The 11,642-nt window shown below is 40.1% G+C and overlaps 1 pseudogene; it reads right to left on the reverse strand.

Annotated features, from left to right (window-relative positions):
* Positions 1–1,105: 1,105 nt before the first annotated feature.
* On the reverse strand, positions 1,106–8,964 carry LOC127754649 (ankyrin repeat-containing protein At2g01680-like; annotated as a pseudogene).
* Between the last annotated feature and the right edge of the window lie 2,678 nt (positions 8,965–11,642).

Consider the following 11,642-nt stretch of genomic DNA (forward strand, 5'->3'; position numbering starts at 1 on the left):
GGGCACTGATTATGTGGGGCCCACGTGTGGATCCCACACTGACATAGCCTGGTTGAACACAATCAACTTGCCACCTTAGGTAAAATCAAACATTATATTGCCCTAAAACCTCGGGTATACCTATTATGTAATTAAGGAACGTGTTGTATCTAGTATTTGTGGTTCGAACTGGACATCAAGAGGAGGGACCTAGAGTAATTATTCCAAATCAATGGCAGTGAACCCGATACAGCCCACCAAAATTTCGTGGTAGCGATCCAGTGCAGCCCACTGAATGAAATTAAGCCCGCCAAATTTCAGCGATCAAATTCGGCCCACCCACCCAACTGACCAGCCAAATTTTGGACCGTTACAATGGTAGCGACTCAACTCAGCCCATTAAATCTTCGTTCGCTACCGTTGCAAGCGACCGAATTCGGCCCGTCACAGTTTGATTTGCCATGTCACAACTCTGAAGAGTGTCAGAGATTTGCCGAGAAAATCATATTGTTGATGCCATTGAGGTAAACTCATAACCCATTTTTATCATGCCATCTTACATTAACGAAAGAAATAAAGAAATTGAGCTGATGATTGTTAAGTGGTAACTATGTCAATGCATGTGTTTATCCAACCATTTACCGTCAATTTAGTTTTTACTATCGAATATTATGTGGTTGATCTATGAAATCATCAGTGTACTCATGACTGCAAACCACGTCCAAATACCTCTTGCACGGCTGTACATCAAACTTCTACAATATTCAAATCCAAACTAAAGTTACTCTTGTTTGTAACTACACACAAGATGGTTGTGAGGGATGACAGATGGTTAGTTTTTGCTGCAAAAAATTTTCTTTGCTTCTATATATTACTCCCTCCGTCACATAAAAAACGAATGACACATTCTATTCTAGTACGATGATGTCCAGATTCATAGTACTAAGATATATCATATCCAGTACTAGATTTATTTTTTTTATGAGATGGCCATAATAAATTTCTCTTGCACAAATCCTTCTAATATTAATGAGTACTCCCAATTAAAATATCACCTATATCTCATTGATATATGAGCTTAGTTTTCATATCACAATCTCACATAGGTGACACATTATCCAGGTACTTAATTGTTCGACAATCTTCTCACATCGAAATAATACACCACAACCAGACCGATAAATGTTGTGATATTTATAACCGAGAAGACAAGCAAGCTGTATACGGAGTCGCCGACGAACGGATATCGCCTCTTGATGGCGTGAGCATGGCGACCACGCCACACGAACCACCTACAAACCGCGCGATACGTCGTCGCTGCAGGATCAATCCACTTCTCGATCCACAAAATCAAGGCGTGGCACACGTATATCACCAAGAACATTGTGATCAAGACCGTCCTCGAGCTCGAGGTTGCGATGACGACGGCATGGATGGCGGAGAAGAAGGCCAGGATCAGGCTGACGAGGAGACCCAGATGCACTGCAGCGCCACCACGAAGCTCTTCCACGAGACGGCGGAGCGCGACGACGCCGCCGTCTTCCCGTAGACAAGAAGGACGACGGCGACCACCGACGCGGCGATGGCGATGGTGTCGAGGACCATGAAGCATTCAAACGCGATATTGTCCCTGAGGTTGGCCGTGCCATCGTCCCCGTACCCGCCGGGCATGTTGAACCCGGCGGCGAAGGCGGCGGCGGCGATGAGCACGGCCACCACCGCGAGGCTGTCAGATGTCTTCTCGATGCCACTCGCCATGTCATGGCCGCTTGACGGCTTCAGATGGTCGTTCCTTTGTGGCTGGGCCTGTGCCCCGAATGTGACCAATGTCACAACAAAGCTTATCTGCATTTAAATAAAAAAATCTCAGACATTCATTTTGACTATACGGTAGCAGGTTATCAATATCGATTTTGGCCATTGCAGTTCTACCGAAGTTCCCGAAATTTAGGTATTTTCGGCACTTTTTGGACCGAATTTTTTTTTCAAAATTATAACATATTTAGCTAAATTTTGACTAAATCTGCAAAAAGTTGAGAAAAAAAAAGGAAAATTTCAGCCAAGATAATCACTTGCCGGGGGGTTTACTGAAATTGCAATCACTGTTAGTTCCTAGGCATAGTATATTTTCCACGTTTGTATGTACACTCTAGATTAGTAACGAATAACATGCGGAATGTTTGGTTTATGGTTGCTCACCATATTGAACAAACTGTTTGATTCCGAGGCGAGATCAAGTGGTGTGTGTCCATCATCGTTCAAGACATCAGTTTGCGCATTCCCTTCCCGAAGCAGAGCCTCCACGATGTCCGGCGCGCCGGCGACCACGGCGAGGTGGAGCGGCGTGTTCCCGCCGGCGTCCTGCGCGTTCACGAAGCCACCCATCATTACGGGGTTCTTGATGGCGAGGGACACCACCGACGAGCGCCTCTCCCTGGCCGCGGCGTGCAGGAAGGTCTCGCCGCGGCCGTCGCGCAGCTCGGCGGCGTCCGGGTAGAACCCTGTCAGCTCCTCGACGACGCCGCCGTGGCCCAGCCGAACCGCGACGTGGAGAGCGGAGAGGCCATCCGAGTCCTTCATGTACGCCGTGCCAGGTGGCGCCGTGGCTAGGATTGCGCGTACGATTTTGCGGTTGCCGTCGGACGCCGCGAAATGGAGTGGTGTGCTGCCATTGCAGTCGTTTTGGACGGCCAGTTCTGGCTTCCATTGCAGTAGAAGGTGAACCATCTCTGCGCAATTTAATCAATTGATGATTTGGGCAACACATTCTTGTGTTTGTGCTCAAAACCTTAGAAATCGACGGTTCAATGGATTAATATCATACCCAGGGTTCAAAATTTCAGTTTTGCTATTCCTATCGGGGGCACTGATAGGACCGAAATTTCCAAAATTGCAGAAAATTTGGTCCAAAATAATTTTATTTTTAACAAAATTTGGTCAGATTTGAGTTATTTTTGTTAAATTAAAAAAAAAGATGAAAAAATTGAAAAATTTTGGGTAAAACAATTTGTATCGATCCCTCAAAAGTTTGAACCGTGATAATACCTAAGCTTTGGAAGACGGCCGCATGTAGAGCATTCTGCGAGCTCGGCCCGGCGGATGACGTGTCCTCGTTGGTGATAATGATCGCTCTGACAGCTGCCACCGACATGCTCATCACCACCAAGTACAACGGCGGCACGCCGGCTTTGTTCAGCTCGGACGCCGACGCGCGCGTCGAGACCAGAGCCTCCACAGCGGCGCCATGGTCATGCCTCGCTGCCAGGTGCGGCGCCGTGTCGCCAGCAGCGTTCTGGCATCCTAGGATATTTCTCCACCACCCCGCTGTTCCATGAAAGATTTAGCAGCGTCTTCACGGCGTTGACGTGCCCCGCCCTCGCCGTGCAGTGCAGCGGCGTGTCCAGCGTCGAGTTCCGGCGAGAGAGGAAGGTTTTGTCCGTGATGAATCTATGGTAGAGCTCTTGGATTAGCTCGCCATGGCCTTGCTCCGCAGCGACATGAAGAATGGTGTTCCTCTCTGCGCTCACCTCGAGTAGGTTGCATTGTCCGTGATGAACTATACCTGAGGGTACGGAATAAACGAGTCATTTTGTTCAAACAAAGGAGGTAAATTTCAGCAAATTTGATATTATCAGCAATGTCAGCAAAGCATAACTAAGGAAATTTTTCCTTCCTCAATTCCCGTACACAAAAGTAAATTCCAGTCAGATGTGTTGTTTTCTTTTCCTCTACGCAAGAACGAGCAAATTAATGGGCTCATTAAAGTGCAATGGCTCGTGACTGTTGGCTGTTTTTGCAGTATGGAGTATGGACTCGTTAAAGAACGGTAAAGGGTTACTAGTTTGCATTTGACAATCTATCGCTAGTTAACCCAAATATACTCCATCCAGTCCTAAAACAAATACAGTTTTATACTATTCATATATTCATATCCAACGTTTAATCATTCATCTTATTTATTTTTTTAGATTAGTATTTTTGTTGTTATTAGATGATAAAATATGAATAACACTTTATATGTGACTAATTTTTTATTTTTTTATAATTCTTTTAAATAATACGGACGGTCAAATATTAGACACGGATACCATATCACGACTATATTTTTAGGACGGAGGTTGTACTAAGTATGGCACTCATTTCTAGCTAACTTGTCAGCTTAAAATACTAATAAATTGTCAAGTTTTTTACTAAAAACACTCAGCTGTCAGATTATTACACATAGAGATTCAATTCTCAAGTTATATTGCATCATACACATTTACCAAATTATTATACCGTGAGTACAATTTACTCTATATATATAGGTAAATTAACTGGTGCTACATGGAGTATGGGCTCCAAGATTCAAATTGAGTATATACCCAATTTGAATGAGTATGATTTTTTTAAAATGTTTAGATATGAACATTAACTTCTTTACTAACAAGTTCAACCTTGAACTGAGTTTGAACCTTTTTTTTTGGTTAGATTTTGGTTCTAGGTATATAACATCCAAACATATAATTCGTTAGGTATGTAATAATGAATTGTGAAATAAAGTTGAGTTTGAGATGTTTTGTTGTTAGGTATTTGTATGAATCAAATTCATATACCTAGATATCTACTTACAATTTGTAAATTTTTAAAAATTTGAGATAATTTGTGTGTTTTATACCTTGGAGCCCGGGCACCATGGAGTCCCATATGGATATCCCATATATATATATATATATATATATATATATATATATATATATATATATATATATATATATATGTATGTATGTATGTACATATATATATGTACATATATATACACATATATATATACATATATATATATATATATATATATATATATATATATATATATATACCTAGTTATAATAATTCGATTCATACCTATACCTATCAACAAAACAACTCAAATTTAACTTTATTTCACAATCCATGATTACATACCTAACTAATTATATGTATGGATGCTATATACCTAGAATTAAAATCTAACAAAAATAAATTCAAATTCAGTTCAAACTTGCTTTGAACCAGTTAGTAAAGTAGTTAATGTTAATACCTAAGTAATTGAAAAAGTTTCATACTCATTTGAATTGGGTATATACTCAATTTCAACAATGGTACCCGGGCACCATGGAGCACCAAACAAATTTACTATATATAATATGTATATATATATATATATAGGAAAATGATTATGTACTCCTGGGGAGTACGTACACCTGCTGTCATCCACCGTCGATCAACAACCAGCCACGACCCACAGCATACCTTGTTACCGGATCCCCTCAATGGATCCGTTTTGATTTTTGTCGAGAAACATTTTTCCGTAATTCTTAATTAGCCCGCGCTAATCGGGATAAAATCAGTAATAAACTCCAAAAGAGAGCGCATAAATCCCTGATTCCTAGCCAGCGACGGCAAAAGATTGCTTTCCCCGTCCTATTCGGATCGAGCGGAGATCAATCAGCGTCTCAGAGGGGGCGGCGCGATTCAGCGATGGCAGGACGGCGGCTACGGCGAGATCCATCTGCAGCGGCACCAAATCCACTTCGTCATTCCTTGGTGCGGCCTTTCGTTCAGTGCGATGGCGCCGGCGAGCGTGCCAAACGACCATCGGCAGCACCGGCCAGCGCCGCAGCGCGCACCTTCAACGGGACCGGAGATAGCAGTCCAAATATTGGCGGCGACTCCTCAGCATCGAGGTTCCGAGGCAGCGATTCCGTGCATGGGCCAGGCTCTCAAGCAGAAGCGGCGCAGCTGGATCCAATTAAGCGGCGCAACGGTGTCCCTTCCCGCTACGAACCGAAGGCCTGGAGGGCTCTTCGATCCAGCCATCCAGGCAGCGACACGATCGAGCGACGGCCACATGCGTCAAGCAAGGCAGCGACGGCGGATTATCCAACGATCGATGCTGACATGTTGTGGGCTGTGGCTACTACCACCAGATCGATCGATCTCTACAATTGTGGTGTGTACTGCTTGAACTTCACTCTTGTTATCTCTTCCTCCTCTAATCTGATCTCTTACAATCCGGTGCTCTGCAGAAAAATTGCCAGCGATCTGATGCATTTTTTACGGCCTTCCGTGAAAATAAAGAACTGATCCACGAGCTCTGACTGCTACGTAACAACAAGATTACGTACAGTTTATATATTACTTGACAAATTGAAATTAACATACAATTGGTTGACTGATCTACACTTGCTCTGTACGTGTTTATTTCTTTCTCAGTTTTTCATGTCTAATACACTTTTCTGGCATTATGATCGGTACATAACCACATACTACTTGATGAAAGTAAGCAGCATATATATCAGTATATACCACTTTCTAAATGTATATACTGCGTGCTTCGATCTTAATTTGTAAAATTTCTTCCGATATGTAGCAGTGTATAGTTATATATACTGCCTCCTAAAACAAACAGTAAAAAACAGTATACGGCTATGCACAGTCACAAAGTAGTATATACTGCTGCTTTCTTTAATTTGAAGGATACACTACCTGCTGTAGAAAGAATCAGATCACATAACTTGCAGTGGTATATATATATACTACTGACGTAGAGAAAGTGGTATATACTATTAACGCAGTGAATTTGGTATATAAAACGAACTCGAAATAGTGGTGTATATACTTCCTTCTCGAAAGAAAGTATGTATTGTCAGTATGTACTACTTTAATTTGATTTCAAAGAAATCAGCATGTACTCATTCCATGAACTCATTCGGAGTTCCGAGAAGAAATCAATCTATATACTTATTCCCAGAAGAAATAAGTATATACCCACGAGAAAAGTTATAGTCTATACTCACTCTGAGAAAAGTAAGTATATATCATTTGGTCGTTCCAGTAGTATCTATTGCAAGTACCAATTTACAAGAAGTAATCAGTATATACTTGTTAATTCCGAAGTCAGGATGTACTTCTACAATTAAAAAGAAGAAGTGGCATATACGATTCTAAGAAAAAGTAGTACATACTTGCACACGGAAAATTTAAAAAGTATATATAGCACATACCATCTTCTAGGAAAAACGGTATATTCTCTAATAAGACATATACCGCACGTGATAACAAAACAGTATATACTGCCTGTTATCCTACACAGTATGTACTGCTTTTTTAATCGATGTGTATATACTGCTTTAATTTTATCATAGGCATATACTGCCTTTTATCGTATATACTGGTTTTTATTAGAGTGTGTGTGTATATATATATGCTGCGAGTAGGAAGTATCTGCTCTAGGTACGTACTTATGAAATTTGAATCTAACTGCATGCATGCACTCGTGGTTCAAATGTTTACCAAAATGAGGTGTGATACATGCCGTGCATGCAGCAGTTTGGTAAAAAATAATTTCTTTTTTTTTCAACCGGTTCAATTAGATTCTAATGGATTATCCACTAGGAAGAGGGAGTACATATATCTGGGTGTAAAAAAAAGCCGTCCTATACATATATATATATATATATATATATATATATATATATATATATATATATATATATGTATATATATGTGTGTATATATACATATATATGTATATGTATGTATATATGCATATGTATATATATTCGATACAAGAAGATAATACTATGTCTGGAGTCTGGACTAATCATTAGTCGCGCATAGGTTAATTAAACTGAAATTGAGATTGTAAGGCCTTGTCTAGTTCTCAAAACAAAAAATTTTCACCCATCACATCAAATGCTTAGACACATGCATAGAGTATTAAATATGGTCTAATAAAAAAATCAATTATACAGCTTAAGTGTAAATTGCAAAATGAATCTTTTAAGCCTAATTGCACTATGATTTAACAATATGTTGCTATAGTAAATATTTGCTAATAATAATTAATTAGGCTTAATAAATTCGACTAGTAGTTTTTAAGGTGGAATATGTACTTTCTTGCTTCCTGGGTGATGATGCTAGGTGCTAGCTATAAGTGCTGCTGCTCAGGTAGAGTGGTCTTGGCATCTTTGGGGCAAGAAGGACAAGTCAGAATAATGCATTGCATGTTACTAAAATAATTATATATTTTTCTTAATAATTTAATACCGTATATTGTAATGTTATATGTCATCTCACGAACTGCATAAAACTTCTAATTTGATTATACACGCCGGCCCATCTCTTATAATTATGTGTGCTTTGTGTATTGTACTCTATACTTTCTTTTCTAAAAGGGTTTTTAAGTGACCATTTAGGTAACACGTAAGAGATGAGTGCACATACATTTAGTTGTAAAAATCCAACTACTTATAATTAAATGACCCGAAAGGAATCCAAAATACATTACGCGTTTTGGTGTCCTGATAAAAAAAACCATGTGAATCCACCTACCTAATTAAAAACATTGGTACCTTTTTGTGCTCCTGTGTCATACACATAGTTTTAAATCTCCGGCTAAGCACCTTAGCTGCCATCCTCTTCATCAGCTATGAGCAGCTATAGCCGGCTATAGGTGCAGCTAACCCATTTAGCGGTTTTGCACAAATGTAGCACAAAGTGAACATGATGTAGAGGATAACATTCACTGCACTGTTTTCAGGCACAGTTGCCACAACATCAATACCAACACCTTTTACTGAAGTACTCCCTCCATACTCGTAAAGGAAGTCGTTTAGGACAGTGACACGGTCTCCAAAACACAACTTTGACTTCTTGTTTCTGTAAAAATATTTATTAAAAAGTGATATATGTATACTTTTATGAAAGTATTTTTCAAGACAAAATTATACATATAATTTTTATATTTTCAAACTCAACAACTTGAGAGTTATTCATGATTTATATTCCCAAGGTTTGACTTAAATATTGTCCTAAACGACTTCCTTTATGAGTACGGAGGGAGTATATATCAGAGAAAAAAAATGTAGCTCCGGCTTGGACATATGCATGGTGCCTGTTACTCAAGCTTGTTGGTTTGGATGTAGCCTCAGCACTCAGCAGGCTGTAGTCGCCGCCGTGCATTACCGGCCAAAGCAGCCGCCGCTGCCGCATATGCTGGTCACAAGCTCACATCCCGTCGCCACTTGGGGAGAAGAGTAAGGAGGAATCGGTGTCCTCCTCGCCTCTACGCGTAGGCGCTACCATCGCCACTGTAAGGTCAAAGTAGCAGCCGTCACCGCCGCCACTACTTCTTCGGGCACAGGCGTCGTCGTCTCCGCGGGAAGGTTGAAGCAGTAGAGCCCTCACCTCCGGTCGTAGCCGACGCCAGAGCAGTAGAGCCCTCATCTCCGATCGTAGCCGCCGCCGTCACCGTCGCCGCCGCAAGGTTGAAGTAGTAGCCGCCGAGAAAAGGCGAGGGTGAGAGATGGATATAGTTAGGGTTAACGGGAGGAGCAGCAGTAGGGGGACACCTCGTATAGTCATATGAGCCGCAAGGTGAAATTTCATCCGGCCCAAGAATTTTAGCGTCCGCCATTTGAATGTTGTTTAGCGGCTATCTCCGGTAATGATCAGCTAATAGCGGTTTAGAAAGCGTAGTGGCAAAATGGACAAATCCTAGCAGCAGCTGTTTCTAGCAGCTATCTTCGGCTATAATGGCAGCTATAGACGGAGATTTAAAACCCTGGTCATACATCGTTTACGCGTAACGCAAGCGACACTTTTCTTTGCATGACGTGTAACGCAGGTGACGCGTTTTTTTACGCGCAACGTGTACAATATGCTAGGACAACCCAAATTGGGTCTTAATGAGAGCAAATTGCATGGAAACGCGGATATTATAGCATGTGACGCTTGCACTCTAGGTATTATAGCATGAAGGTTTCACAAAACCACACCGTTAAAACTATATGCGCTGAGATGTCCCACCCTCCACCTAGTGCAGTGTAGTGTCTAGTACCAAATTCCGCCGAGAGAGGAAGGTTTTGTCGTTGATGAACCTATGGTAGAGCTCATGGACCAGCTTGCACCGCGCTCTTGTTCCGCAGCGACGTGAAGAACAGAGTTCCTCTCTGCGGTCACCTCGAGTAGGCTACACTGTCCGTGCTGAACAATACCGAAAATGGGTACGGAAGAAATGAGCAAATTTCTTGAAAAAAAATTGGTAATTTCAGCAAATGGCATATTTTCAGTAGTGTGAGATCCTTTGGTATTTTGGCTTGTATGTAATACATAAACCTTGTTTTCTTTTCTCCGAGATTCATTGATGGGTCAGTGGGTATATAGATAAGGGTTGTTGAATGGATAAAACTTGTTAATTGTTAATTTGTGAACCAATGTTAGGTAAGAAGGTAAAAATTGGTTTAATTTAGTACAAAGTTCAAACTCTATTAACTGATTTATATTAGGACGGAAAGGGTAGATTATAACATTATATATTACTCAGCAGACATATAAAACTAAATTAGATCTACACCCTAAAAACACAAATTTAGTTATGAATAATGGGTAACCAAAATTTTGTTTTGTTGAAAGTGCAGATTGAATTTAGTTTTGCATGTGTTATGGTGCAATATATGACATTTCATATATACTTGTAAAATTTTTCAGATTTTTTATAGCTATTCAGATGAAATGAAAGAGATGAGTGCACATAAATCCGAGTTGTAAAAATCTAGCAAGTCCCGAGGAGAAACCATGTACTCCCTCTGTCTTTATTTCTACCATCTACTTTATCTCCGTCTTCATTTCTACCTACTTACTTTTAAAAAAATATGTACCATTATGGTGTTCCTAATATACATCATTAGGAACATTTTGCGTATTTTGCGTATTTTTCACGTGACGCATCGAGTACTTGAGATTGGATTAGAGTTTTAAGAGTAAATTTCACGGAACCTGAATAATATGTTACATGGCATTTTACCATATCATTAGCCTATCTGCCTGAATATAGTGGCAAAATAAAAAAGTAGCTTCGTGGGCTACACCTAGGATATGATAGATTAAGGAACTCATGAATTTTGAATATATTTAATTATATATCAAAAGAAAAACTAGTTAACTGTGTGATTTGGTGAAAACATGTATATATGCAACATACCAGAACCCATGTGGATTTGTATAACTTGAACCATAATATACATACGGAGTACTGTACATAAGAAGTTTTACGAAACTTACTGTGGTTTCGTCTTAAAGTTACAAATGAGTTCAGCAAATATATAACACGGGAAATGATTGATGCGTCCTGGTATCATCCTTTTCCCGCGCTCGATCGGTTACAAATTAATTAACTCCATGAGTCGACAGCGTGTCAACATCAAAGCAAATCACAAATTAAATCTGGAAAAGTGGCCATCAAATTAAATGTGGAGAAGAGTGGCCATCGGTTCGATCGGTGGTGCGTTCGCAGAGCAAGATCCATCCGGCTCTCCTTCATCGTCGTAGCTTGCCTTCCATCAACTACTACTTGAGAGGAGGAAGAAGATGAGTGCACGGATGCAGGCCGTGTATGCATCGGCTCCTCTCTGGTCATCTTCTATATAGACAAAGGGATAAGTCTATTTTGACTCTCTCCGTCACAAAATATATGTATTTTTAAAGTATAATGATAAGTCAAATATTTTTAACTTTGACTATTAATAGCAAAAAAGAATAAAAAAAGATCAATCATGTAAAATTAATGTTATTAGATTTATCATTAAACAAACTATCATAATATGCAACTCTTTTTATTTAAAACATTTTACTTATATAGA

The sequence above is a fragment of the Oryza glaberrima genome, chromosome 11, assembly GCF_000147395.1.
Source record: "Oryza glaberrima chromosome 11, OglaRS2, whole genome shotgun sequence".
NCBI lineage: Eukaryota > Viridiplantae > Streptophyta > Magnoliopsida > Poales > Poaceae > Oryza > Oryza glaberrima.